At 47.1% G+C, this 13,282-nt stretch overlaps 2 non-coding genes and 1 pseudogene across 2 annotated transcripts; all 3 read right to left on the bottom strand.

The window, feature by feature from the left end:
- Positions 1–407: 407 nt before the first annotated feature.
- LOC138565454 (small nucleolar RNA snR60/Z15/Z230/Z193/J17) lies at positions 408–483 on the bottom strand (annotated as a pseudogene).
- A 1,416-nt stretch (positions 484–1,899) lies between these two features.
- Positions 1,900–1,962, bottom strand: LOC138565481 (small nucleolar RNA SNORD75). Its single transcript, XR_011301346.1, has one exon. It is a non-coding gene; the product is annotated as a small nucleolar RNA SNORD75 (small nucleolar RNA).
- Positions 1,963–2,366: 404 nt separating this feature from the next.
- Positions 2,367–2,443, bottom strand: LOC138565442 (small nucleolar RNA SNORD74). The gene has a single exon (XR_011301315.1). It is a non-coding gene; the product is annotated as a small nucleolar RNA SNORD74 (small nucleolar RNA).
- Between the last annotated feature and the right edge of the window lie 10,839 nt (positions 2,444–13,282).

Raw genomic sequence — 13,282 nt, 5'->3', positions numbered from 1 at the left:
CAAACAGGACAAAAATACCGTTGCAAGCTGTTCTGTTATAACGCACTTAATACCAGAGATGGCCGAGCACCGATTTTGAGCTCTGCACAATAACTAGTCATTGCAATCACTGGCAACCACACCAGTGTCTGATGGTGCAGCTTTAGAATAGTGCACCACCCCACAATCCAAACAGAATAGCATGAAGTACAGATTAGCACTCCACACCCATGCACCACCACCCATTTTAAAACCAGAGTATGATTAATGCATGTGGAAGGTGGCCACTAATACCAGAAGCCATAAGCAAAACTGCCTTAAATGTGAGCGTAAAGGCAACATGGGACCAGGTACAGCTTTCAAAAGCTGAACAAGGTCTGCCGATTGGTGATCTTGTGAGTGTCATTGCTTTCTCAGATGCCAAACAAAGGATGCTTCAGATAGGAGCGAAAGTCTGCTCTTCACAGAGAATCAGCTGAACTATGTGTTCATCATGTGCACCCCTTGTCTAGGTAACACCGACACATTGCTAAAAACAAGCAATTCCGGAACCTTACCTACAATCTCTGAAGTGAAAGCCAGCAACATGAAATGACCGCAATAGTTCAAAGCCATCTCCACCCCTCCCCCCACAAATACACTGCAACTAGCCCATGGTCGAGACTTCCCTATATAGCAGGTCATTCCGAAGCTGCATTCAATACCATTAACCCCTTCCAATACCCTGCTTTGCCCATCAGTCTGGCATCTCCTGCCCCAGGGTCTGGCATGAAAAGGTTATTGGGGTGGGGGAATAGAAGTACAGAAAACAGGCAGGTCAAAGCAGTGATTGCTTTGTTTGGGCATTTAGAGCCAGCCAACCAGAAATGCAGATATTGGCAGAAATAACAGATCCAAAGCAAATTGTAACATTAACTAATCAGTTATAGCGTGGCTACTTGGTGTGCTCAAACACGCCGTGAATATTAATTGTGGGATACCAAAGCCTAGTGGTCAAGGCAAGAGGGGGTACTAAGCAGAGGAATAGGCCACATTTCTGCATGGCAGGCAAAGTCTGGCACACTTGAATGGCTTTCACGCATGTGGTGTCGGCGCGTTGCAAAGCACACTAAGGGCCCAATTCACTGGCGCATTTTGTAATGACAACATCCCATTGGAAAACGCTGTGAATAAGGGTCTGAAGCAATCCCCTGGGCATAACCATCTAATGGTAATGTGCCGGGAGAATACCGTTTATGGTGGTCTAAGCTTCAGAAATGCATACTAAAACCTAGAGCCAATGCACGCGATTCAGGGAAAGGTTACTGCGCCAGCCTGGTCATGGGAATGCCAAGTTACTAACTACATCCTCCCAGCAGTCAACCCGGCCTGTGGGTAGGGCCAAACACAATGGCAAGATTTGAAACCCCATCCAAGGGCTGTGCCAAATTTCGACGAAGAAGGCATAAATGCCCAGATTATACCCTCCATCAAAAAACAGATAAGTGAAATATGGCCCAATAGACGGACATTGTATCTGGTCTGGCAGTTAAGCAGGAGCACCCAACCACCAGAGGGTTGTAAAAATAACCGAATGTCAGGGTGGTGAACTTCGTAATGTGATTATAGGTGAAGCCAATGGAGAAACAGTGTACCGTTAGAAAAAACCAATGGGAACTGACAAGAATTAGGGAAACAAAGGGTAAACAGAAGTCCAGTGATCGATTCTAAAATGGTTGCCCATTGACTGGATGGTCAAGTGTTCTAATACAGACGAGGGCTAGCACTATACAATTGAGGAATACGCCCCTACTTCGACAAACTGACTTACCTTGAATCGAGTACTGTTTATGCTGTAGGGGCACCTGAAGAGGCAAATAAAATGAAATCCATGTTAGGGGATAACGTTAAAAGCATTTCCTTCCACCCCAAATACAGTAAAGCCTCAGTAGTAAATTTCAGAAATCCGTTCTGTCCACTACTCTTAAATTGACATCATGGGCTTTGGAGTGTTGGCCAACAAGCAATATTTGCCTGGATTTACAAAAAAAAACGGAACACACTACTACAGTATAAAACAACAACGTCCTTGTTACCAGCACGTGGCATAGGCTGCAACGAATGCAAAGACTAATTAATACACAATTCCTGCGCTCCCCCAGCCCTTCTCCAAAATAAACCACTGTGCACGCTCCCATTAAACCAATCGCAATGTAATGCGGGGGAGGATCAGCCCACCCACTGCTACCCATTTTTTTCCAGTTAGTTTACCTGTGGCCATTCTGTGGTACATCAGAAAAGTGAGGAAGTCAAGCTGCACCATAAAATTCTGCAAGGAAGATTAAAGTAAAAATGTACCTTTGCAACACCGTGCCACTATGTAGACATATGCAACTCACAATATTGCTTTTGCATGTTCAGAGACGTTGGTAATCTTCACATTAAATCAGATGTCCCTACCAACATATTTTTCATCATTTGCAAATACCACAGCAACGGACGAAGAGCCACAGATAAATACTTCCTTAGTCAAACGCAAACGTGTGACCAAAGAAATTGGGCGCACCAATCATTCAGCTCATTTGTTTACATGCAGAAACAAGCTTACCTTTCAAAATCCCGCTTCAAACACGTTCTGACTTCGATGATAAAAGCTTTATGGGAAGAGAATAGAAAGACTGTTTAGCAAATCTAATGGAACAGTCACTCGCAAAAAAATTGAGATGAAACCAGGTAACTTCAGAAAGATATGGAACGGTAAGTGGTAGAATCAGCTGGTCACTGGGGCTGCGCCGTCGATTTCGAAGGTATGGCATGTCAGGTACAAGTTCATCCCTCATCCTTTGTCGGAGAGATTCCCATTTGTAAAATAAAGTCATCATAATGATGTACGCTGGATTTTTGGTAAAATAATGGCTGATGCACCTAAATTGTCAAAATTAATGCATTATGGTATGCGGATGATCTTGTTTTAGTGTCAAAAACACCTAGTGGCTTGCGCAATCTTTTGTCAGCACTCTGCTGCTACTTCAAAGAAAAGGAATTAGTAGTAAACACTGCCAAAACACAGATTGTCACGTTGGTCCCTAAAGGTCTACGCAAGCATTTGTTAGAATGGCAAATTGAGGGAATTCCCATAAAGATAGTTCCAAATTATGTTTATTTGGGCCTTATTTTTGACGGCTGCCCTACATTAGAGTCGCAACTGAATAAGATCAAACAGAAGTTAACTATAGCGATCTGTCAAACACGAATAATCGTTTCCAAATTTGGCAAATTTTCAATTAAAGCAGCCATTATATATTGGAATCAAAATGTTGTTCCAACTATCCTTTATGGCTTAGAAACGCAAATTATTCCCTCCGGTTTTCTCAATTTATTAGAAGCTAAATTCTGTCGCGCCACTTTACATCTACCAAAGTGTATTCCCGGGATGTTCATGCGCTATGAATTGGGCTTAATCTCATTATCTGCCTTAAATAATTGGTGATTATGCGCCTTATTACGTAAATGCTTGCTTTCCACACGAGAACTCTACATTATCTTCCATTTCTAGTTACTTACTTGACTCATCAGAAGCATTTCCAAAACATTGGTCCACAAATGCTCTTTCCATTATGGTGAATGCTGATATATCGCTTGATCTTCTCACATTTCACCCGGAGCGAGCAAAGAAGAAAGTTTATATGATGGACTGGATTGATACTAGAGTAAAGTGCTTAACTTACAAAGATTTTGACTCTAATATTTGGACCTAAATGCCATAGAGACACCGCTTCCTACTTGTGTTTGGCTCCTTCCGCTGCTATTAGATCTGACATCTTACAGTTGCGATTCAACATTTGGCCTACTCGGGAGGTTAAATCAAGAAGAAAGCAAATTTCTTCAAAACCTCAATTGGTGTAGGTTTTGACAAAACGCAGCTATTGTTCAAACTTTGCAACACTTATTATTGGATTGTCCGGCCCTTTTGAGTTTAAGAAGCACTCATTTTGCTAATAATTTTGCGTATTTTGCACAAATGGATCCCAGTAGCAGATGGGTTGCTCTAGCTGCAACTGAATGTATAAGCATATGGATTGACACCATTAACTTTTGAAAAGCCTTGAATATGGAATGAAAATGAATTGCACTGTTAATCTTCACAAATGTTAATCGGGTTGTGATTATTCCATTCTCGTAAAAACTTTTCTACTTGGAAGAAGTCTATCAGTAAATGTATAATAATGCCTGTTTTATTGCTCATACTTTTTGAAAAATTGGATTTTATTATGTATAAATTGAAAAAGTTGTAATTTCAACTATATTCAATAAAAAAATAAAAATCATAATGGCCCACAAAATGTACCCCGTCTCCAGGAACCACGAAAATAGCTCCAAACAACCCCCCCTCCCCCATTGAGAATGACCGACCAACTGAGCATCACTTACCATTGAAATACCTCCAGCCTTGTCCCTGGAGAAGAGCGAGAGAAGACAAAGATCAATATCAGTCACGTGGCATGAACTCCTAGACACACTTTTGCTCCGACTTGCGTGCATTCAGAATTGTAAAACGTGGTTAACGTTCTCATCATACACTGGGTCAAGAGTAGCAAATAAAAAGTCATCATTACTGCATGCACAAAACTCCAGGCCTCAGTGTATACACAATGCTGCGTCCCCACAAATGCAAACATGGAATACAGAACAAAAAGCCAAATCCCAGACAATGCTCCAAACAGCATCTGGAAAGTTACCTGAACGCTGCAGTGTGCACCACTAGGGGTTTCGGCACAGGGTCACGAAGGTCAGGTGGATGAGACAGCAGATCAGTGAAGAAAGGAGGGGGGACGCAGACAGGGAAGGATCAAACGAGGTCACAGGAGAGCGTGTGCCCTGTGCTAGATGGGGCACGTATGAAGGCAAGCCCTGGACAGGAGCTGGCGTGGATACAGTCTGGGCAAACCAGGATTAGGTAGGTGATGTAAACCCTTACTAGAGACAAGAGGCAGGAAGGGGCTTGCCAAATGACTGCAGGACCTAGATTCCTCAACACGTGCAAGGGGCATCTACTGTAAGGGCCTTTGTGACATACGGCTATTAGTAAGCACTTGCCCGCCAAACATTAGGACACTTTACCTAGAAGTGACGGCTGCACCATCATGGCAGAGTTCTTATAGGGCACTGATGCCACCTGCGTGTTATCTTGGCGCCACATCTAAAGGAAAAAACCAAAGCATTGTTAACATAATGTTGAATGTCGCAAGCAGCCACTTGTACCTGCAAACTCAAGCCTCAGTACGTTTTATTTCAGAAATCCATTCTGTCCACTATTTAAATAGACATCGTGGGCTTCAGAGTTGCTGGATAACGTACATATTCCAAAATTCGGACCCCACAATAGTATGAAAACTATATTAACAATTCTGAATTCGACATTTCTTTATCAAACGATAAAGCGCTGCCCTTCTGCCCCAAACCTGCGTCTGTGCTGCTTGAGCAACAATGCCAATCTGTAAAAATTAATGGTAAATTGGTGTCGGACACTCATCTGGGATACAAATAAATCTATTCACCCGTGGTCTTCAGGCCACAATCGGGGCACCGGTGACTCCACTGTAGCACAAGTGCATAGCGCCCGATGAGGCAGACAAGCGTCACACGAACATATCCCGCCAACATGATACATTTCCCCTTAATTTGTGATCGATGCAACTTATACCGTTCAGGGGGGAATTCACGCTGCAGGACAAGAGGTACCAGTTGCACCATAATGGACAAGGAAACCAGATAGTGTATTGTACAGGCCATTGTTTGTCACAGGATATATTAGTTCATCTAAATTGCTTACATAATGCAACATTTCCCTACCGCTAAGCAATCTTGCCTCATCCCGTCCAAGTTGGCTGCCGTATGTTTTGACCTAGTTCATCACTTCCGAGCAGAATAACGAATGCTAAAATAGTTGCACAGTTCAACTATACATGCAAAGTATTAAGAGACGTTACTACAATAATCATGTTTAAACCAAAGGACTTTGAAGAGAAATTAACATGTGCAGAACAGAGCGTTGTTTGGACCACCATGCCTAGTAATTTTTCCGTTGCCAGTGATCCGTTGCAGCGATCACTCTGGTGGAATGGGCTCTCAGACAGCCCATCAGCAGTCTGTTTGCAAACCGGTGACAGTGTGCGAGACAGCTGGAGAGCCACCTGGAGATGGCAGCCTTGGCCAAGGCCTTCCCACGGTTCACAGGACCAAAGTTCAAATAGTTCAGACGTCCTCCAGAAACTTTGTGCGTGCCACAGAATTTCAGAGCACTAGCCACATACAGCGAGTGCAGGGCCCTCTCACCTAGCGAGAATGTTTTCAGAAAGAACACAGGTCACACCAAAGGCTCATTAAGGTGGAATTCTGATGGAACCTTCGGCATGAAAGAGGGATCAGTTCGTAGCACTATCCTCATTTCGTGAAAAGTCAAATAAGGTTGTTTGCAGGATAGTGCCTGATCTCACCTATCCTCCTGGAAGAGGTGATGGCCACAATGAAAGCTGTTTTCCACAAAACGAAGAGAGGACTGATGCATAGGCTCGAAGGAAGCCCCCATGAGCCTAGTCAGCACCACATTAAGCTCCCACGCCAGGGATGGCGCCTTCACTGGCAGGAACGATCTAAACAGTCCTTTGAGGAACTACTCAATATGAGTGGGACCAAAGCGTCCGGGAGACCTGCTGTAGCGGGAGATAGCCGACAGATGCAGGTTGATAGAGGCGGGTGCCAGCCCCACCTTGGCCAAGAACAACAAGTACAGAAGAATCTGCGGGGCCTTGACCCTCAGAGGGTTGATCTTCTGTGTCTGGCACCACATTGCGAAACATTTTCATTTGTGCTGGTAGCACTGAAGAGTTGATGCTCGGGCATGCACGTCCCTGCTGGGAATGTGACGGGAACACTCCTCCGACAGGGAAAGAAAAATGCATCCACCATGCTCCTCGTCTGGTGGAACTGGCAGGCGAATATCTGACATTTGGAATAAATCACCACCACAAACAGACTAACCTGGGTTATGCCCCACTTGCGCAAAAGGTGGTCCACTTGATCTTGTCCACAAGTTCTCACTCATGGCAAGAGCGCAGCTCCCTGAGGGAAGTCAGCAAGTGTTCAACTCCCACCAGGTGAAAAGGGATGAGGAACAGCTCTTGGGCGACAGCCCAGTGTCATAAGTCCTGCGCCTCTGGAGAGCGCTGGGTACATGCTCCCCCCCGCTTCCTGATGTCAAACATATACGTATAGTCCGTGAAGACCCTCACCACCTTGCCCTTGAGGGACGAACAACTTGAGGGCCCAGAACACTTCCTCTAGCTCCAGGACATTGATGTGGAGATCCATCTCCTATGGCAGCTACAGGCTTCTGGCGTGGAGACGTCCAGTGCGGGCTCCCCAGTCCTCCAGGGAAGTGTCTGATGACAAAGGGGGGCTCTGGGAATCCGTGCCCCCAGCAACATTGGAGCACACGCCCCACCACCTTATCGCTCGACAAAACTTCTCGTCAAGAGCAATCTGGTCTGTGCAACTTCCGGACACGTGGATCCACGGAGCGTCCAGGAATTCCTCAAGGGGTCACATCCTCAATCTGCAAAGCCAGATCAGATAAATGCACAACATGCCGAGCAGCGACTTGATGGTCTGCACCATGGCAGGCTTCAGTGCCAACAGCCGTTGCACCTTGCCCAGCAGGGCTGCTATCCTCTTCCAGGAGGGCCACCAGGCAGGAGACAGTGTTGAGCCTGGCCCCCAGGAACAGTGCGTTCTGCGATGACATCAAGCAGCACTTTGGATAGTTGACGGAGAACCCCAGATCCGTTATTAGCCAGACGGTCCTCTCCGTGTGTTCGACGGCTACTCCCCTTGACCTGGCCCAGTGAGCCAGTCAAGGTACGAGTACACATTTATCCCCCATAGACACAAATGGGCCACCACTGGTGTCGGGCACTTAAACACCATGGGCGCTAACTTCAATCCAAAGGTGAGGGCCTTGAATTGGTAGTGCCTTCCCTGTCCAACAAAGCACAGGAACTTCTGATGCTCCTCATGAATGGGGACATGGAAGTAGGCACCCTCCAGATCTAGTGACACCAAGAGGTCTCCCTCCAGTTGGCCGAGCACACGCTGCATTGTGACCATCCTGAATTTTTGGGAGTGAGGTATTTGTTGAGACTCCACAGGTCTACAATGGGCCTCCAGCAGCCCCTGGTCTTCTTTACCAAGAAGTATCTGGAGTAGACATCGGAGCCCCGGAGTCGCTTTGGAACCAGCTCTATTGCCCCGTTTCTTATGGCCGTACTTCCTGCAGGAGTTGTGGGATGTGCTGCTCCGGTTGGGCTACCGGAGGTCACAGACACTTCTGTTGGAACTTTAGGGTGTGTCCATGGGCAAGAGCATCTAGCACCCATCGGTCGGTGGGTATCTTCTCCAACTCACCAACGAAGCTGGCCTCCCACCGGTGTGCATGGGTGGCGGCCTGACTTCCTGGCCGGTTCAATCTTTCTTCAGGGCCTGCGTGCCAACTTGGGAGCTAAGAAGGCTACCGCCACCAAAATCATTGGACAGCCTCTGTAGGCCTCCTGGGTAATGGATCGGGAGGGTTGGTGGTATGAAGAGGACATCTGCCAAAGCCCTTAGACGGTCTGCCAGATTTTCCACCGGAAGCACAAAAGGACCGGCAGTGTTGGAGTGCCCAAGGCAAGGTCTGTCTCAGTGTCAGTCTTAATGGCCTGCAAACTAGTCGACGGCCTGCCCAAAAAGGTTGTCTCCGAAGGGCATATCCAGAAACCTCATGTGGACCTCCCGATTAAACTTGGTGGCTTTCAGCCAGCCCAGCCATAACGACGGAGGCAGACCCTGTTCCCCATCAGTCGAACACGTGTCCACGATGTCCAGGGCCACCACGATGGCATGATCCGATGCCACCTCCCCCTCCTGGAGGCTTCAACCCACTCATCAGGTAGGCACTCCAACAGTGCAGACATCTGGCCAGGATAGCAAGGGCGTTGGCTGTCTTGACTGGATGCCACCGAGTAGATTACTTTCCTTCCCATGGCATCCAACTTCTCCCCCCCTCACTATCCAGGAGGCACAAAGGATGAAGAGGGGTTAGACAATTTCTTGCTCGCTGCCGAGACAACCAAGACTGGGGAAGGCTGCGAGCGTAGGCACTTGGGTGGGTGCAGACTGAGGCACCCAGTATGTCTTCTCCAGCCGATCCCCTTTGATAGAGCTATGGCTGGATTCCTCAAAGCCAGGCCTTCCTCACAAACATCCAGGAGAGGCACCACAAAGATGGCTCTACCTCTTGGCCTTGCGTCGTTGATATAGGCACGAGTGGGGGTTGATGCAGTGACGTAGGGTGCCATTTCTTCACTAGAGGTTGGCCTGGAGCCACCGGGCCGGCAATGTCAGCATCAGTTTCTGAATCTCCAACACCAGGGTGTGCAGGGTTAAAAGGATGTCCAGCGATACATCCTCAGAGGGGTAGAGGTGAAATAATGCCTACTGCGCCCAGCTCACTGGTTGGCAGGTCCACCACCACCTCAGTCAGCTTCCCAATCAGGGATTTCACTGTTGTCCCCCACATCCTCTGGATCATGTGGGCAGATGCCTGGTCTGCCTCATCCGAGGAAGAAATATCTGTGCCCTGGAGTACAGTTGAGGCCTCTCCCCACTTTCTTTGCATCCCGGGGAGTATGGTTCGGGGGATTGCCCTCTCCACCGGCTTGTCAGATGCCTCCGTCTCTGGTGCAGGGACACACTGGCCACTGGTACCATGTCTGGTCAGCCCCCTTGGCATTCGAGAGGGCGACCACCAACTCAATCAATGACTTCACCTGGGTCTTCTAGGACAGGTCGGTTATCTTTTCCTGCACCTTAGTCTTTTCTGGCTTTTCCTGCAGTTTAGCTGGGTTTGCCGATTTCCTCTTAGAGGAGACGCTGGAACGATGAATGCAGACCGTGAAAATGAGCGCACCCTGCCCATCACGGGACCCACCTGCAAGGCGCCCCGGACAGAAACAGACTCATGGTGCTTGGCCTGGTCTTGGGCCTCCACGGATGGAGCACCCTAGAAGCCTGCACTTGGGACCAGCCGTTCCTGGGTGAGGCATGCCCCTGCTCCCTGCACAAGGGTAAAGGCCTTGGAGCTGAGCCACACCACCAGCCTACTGTGACAATCCTTCACGGTTCGCTTTGAGAACCAGAGGCAGAGCAAAACGCAAGAACTCCCAACACTTAATCTGAAGATGGCTGCCAAAGAAGGGCTTAGGGAGAGGGCAGTCATTGGCAGGGGCAGTATCACCCAGAGCACAGTGATTAGTTTAGTTAGCAAAAGTGAAACTTTTGTTTTACCTAGGATTCCAAGCCTGATGGGCAATATTCATGAGCATGCAAATCCATGGCAGTCCCCATGCTGGAGAAAATAAAGATTGAATTCTACAAAACCTGAGCCTTCCATCATGCAACCCCTCAGCACACTGATTACATCACTGCCATCAATTATATCACTGCTAAGTGATCCTCGAGGCTAGTAGGGGGAATACAGTAGCAATCTGCTGCTTTGGTTCTAAGCAGTCTTCAATGGACATCCTCACCTGGTTACTCGGCAAGTATCTTCCAGGTCTAGCCATGGGGCCATTCTACATACCCTTCAGGATATTGCAGCATTTCAGGCACATTAGACTGGAGGGTGTCCATATTGCAGTCGGTCATCACCTGCACCGTTTGTAACTAAAAGGAAGCGTCCATACAGGTGCATTTCACCATGACTGGGCCTCCCGCTGTAAAAGATTATCAAAATTAAAAACGCTATCCCCGTTCGACAAATCGATAGCAAGTGAAAGAGCAGCAGTTCATACCTTAGCAGTCAGAAAAATAAAGTCAGGAAAGACGCATGCAATGAGCACCACCTCCCCAGAGGTGCAAGGGTTGACTTAGTTGTCTGCTCATTTAAAAGCACCCCAATTCTGAAATCAGGACGCACTTTTAAACACACGTGGTTATTATACATGTGCACATTGCTAATAAATTGTTACCACTCTGGAATGGATCCAACCCTCCTACTCCGCCCACACCCATCCTCCACTGCTGCATGCACACTTACTTTAGCTTTATGGTAACATGGCAGGAAGCGCTACAAACACAAGACCACTCAAAATTGGCTGGGCTCCATTATGTTCTTGCAAGATATTTTTCCTACACCCAATATTGAAAAGGTAAAATTTCCCCGACCACCAACCTAAACAAGGATCTTTGAACCAGGGTTGAAATGTGGGCCTACAATGTCTCCAAATAACAATGACACCCATAGAAAGCTTAATGGGTGCTAGGCCTGTAGATCTAATCATGGATCTAATCTGCAAGCCCTAATGTTGAATGCAATCTCACTTCTTCGTAGGAGTCTCACCCCGAAATCAAAAGCCACTAGACCAAGTATAAAATACACCAGACATGTTTCTAAGGTCTGGGAATTACACCACCTCACTGAGCACATCAGCTGTGGTTAATCGGGTGCGAGTAGACCGCACACTGCAAATCTAACCACCACATGAGATGCACACCAAGTTTCTGCACATAATTCCCGATCCATTATAATGAATGGTGGTGTTCTTGGCTTACATTTTAACACTTAAAAGTTAAAATGGCATGTTTGTGAGGCACCAGTTGGCCTGGGGAGCCAGAAGTAGCTTCTAGTAACGGTTTCAAGTTAACCAGGCTCTACTAGAGTAGAAGCCAGAGCTAAATGGCTCCCAGCAATTTCGAACCCTGTATAAGCTTACAATTACCTGTCCTCTCCTCCAACTGGTCTCCATCTTTTGCTGTCGCACTTTCTCGCTCTGTTTCTTCCCCTTACACTCCTCCCTTCCCCACCACCCCCGATTGGCCAGTTTAGCCTGCCTTCTGCACTTATGAGGCCAACGACAGTGGTCCCTACCATTTGGATTGGTTAAATTGCAACTGTGCCTTCCCCTGCTTGCAAAGCACCCAGCTTGCTTGTTCTCCCTTTCTCCACCTCCCCGATTGACCAGGGAAAGACTTCCACAAGAGAGCTTTGCCCAGGCAGCCCTTGGCCGAGGGCCCCAAGGAAAAGGGCAGCTCCAGATGGTGTCAGCAGGAAGCAGTCAACCAGCAGCAATAGACAAAGCTGGTGTGGAGACAGGGGCACAGCAATACTGCACCCCACTAAACTGGCCCACCTCTCTCCTACCTCTTCCCCACAAACCATTAGCTTGAAGCCTGCATGATGAACCACTCTATAGCAACGGTTGACCCAGATAGAGAGATATATATATATCCACTAACCTGTCAGCTTTATTGCCTAGCCATCTCTCACATCTACACGAACTGTATCCTAAACTGCTAGCCACTCCAAAAAAAACTGAGCAGTAGCTTGCATGATTTAAAATTGGGAATATTCACCTGCATCACATAAGAGGTTTTGCGATTAGCCAGTGCGATAGAAATTGAGATATTCATCTGCCACAACTAGAATGAATTTAGCAGGCATTACATCTAGATGGCTAATCAACCCACTAAAAAATAACTCTTCTGCACACACCTCGCAAACTAACCAAACAACCTCAACTATAAAGCACACCAAACCGCACAAACTCCACTGCAACCAGAACACAACTGCTACCAACCAAAAACCACACCCAAGCTCAGCAAATGGTGTTAACCGAACTGAAGCTGCCAACAGTGCAACACTGCTCTCTTGCACTTTTCCCGCTCAGTCCTACTAACACACGACCCACTTTCCTTTTCAGATCCGCCAGATGAACACTCCAGTGGTGCTATGTCCTTCAACATTAAATTGTTCAGACAAGAAGAACGCATCAGCTCAAGTCTCTTTCCAGTCTCAGATGTACTTTCCTCATATTTCTTAAAATGTGCATGTATTTTACTTGACTCTCCTGCAGTTTAGCTTAGCAAAACAAGAGTGCTTCGCGCTCAGAGCTTACACTCAATCTTATCTAGACCGTCTGAAAATGAGGCAGATAAACTGCAAAGTCCACTTTTGGCCTTGTACGCCCAACGCAACCGCCTGAAGCTAAACCAATGGTATGGTAATGAGGGCACAAGCAGAGAAAAAGTTATTCAGAGCCCTTGAATTTCTTAACGGTACAAGTCTGCACAGGCAGTGTAAGAGCGTATAGTAGAGTTTAGTGTAGCGAACAGCAAATAGTTCCGACGACGATTCTGCTGTTTTTGCAAGTGCATGTCTGCACCACCATGCAAGGAGGGGATATAGGGGAGATAGACAAGCCTCAAAGGCATGGTACATTCAGATTGT

The sequence above is a fragment of the Ambystoma mexicanum genome, chromosome 1q (assembly GCF_040938575.1).
Source record: "Ambystoma mexicanum isolate Mex_15411 chromosome 1q, UKY_AmexF1_1, whole genome shotgun sequence".
NCBI lineage: Eukaryota > Metazoa > Chordata > Amphibia > Caudata > Ambystomatidae > Ambystoma > Ambystoma mexicanum.
Note: the sequence above shows the minus strand (reverse complement) of the source record. Positions and strands in the feature narration are given on the sequence as shown.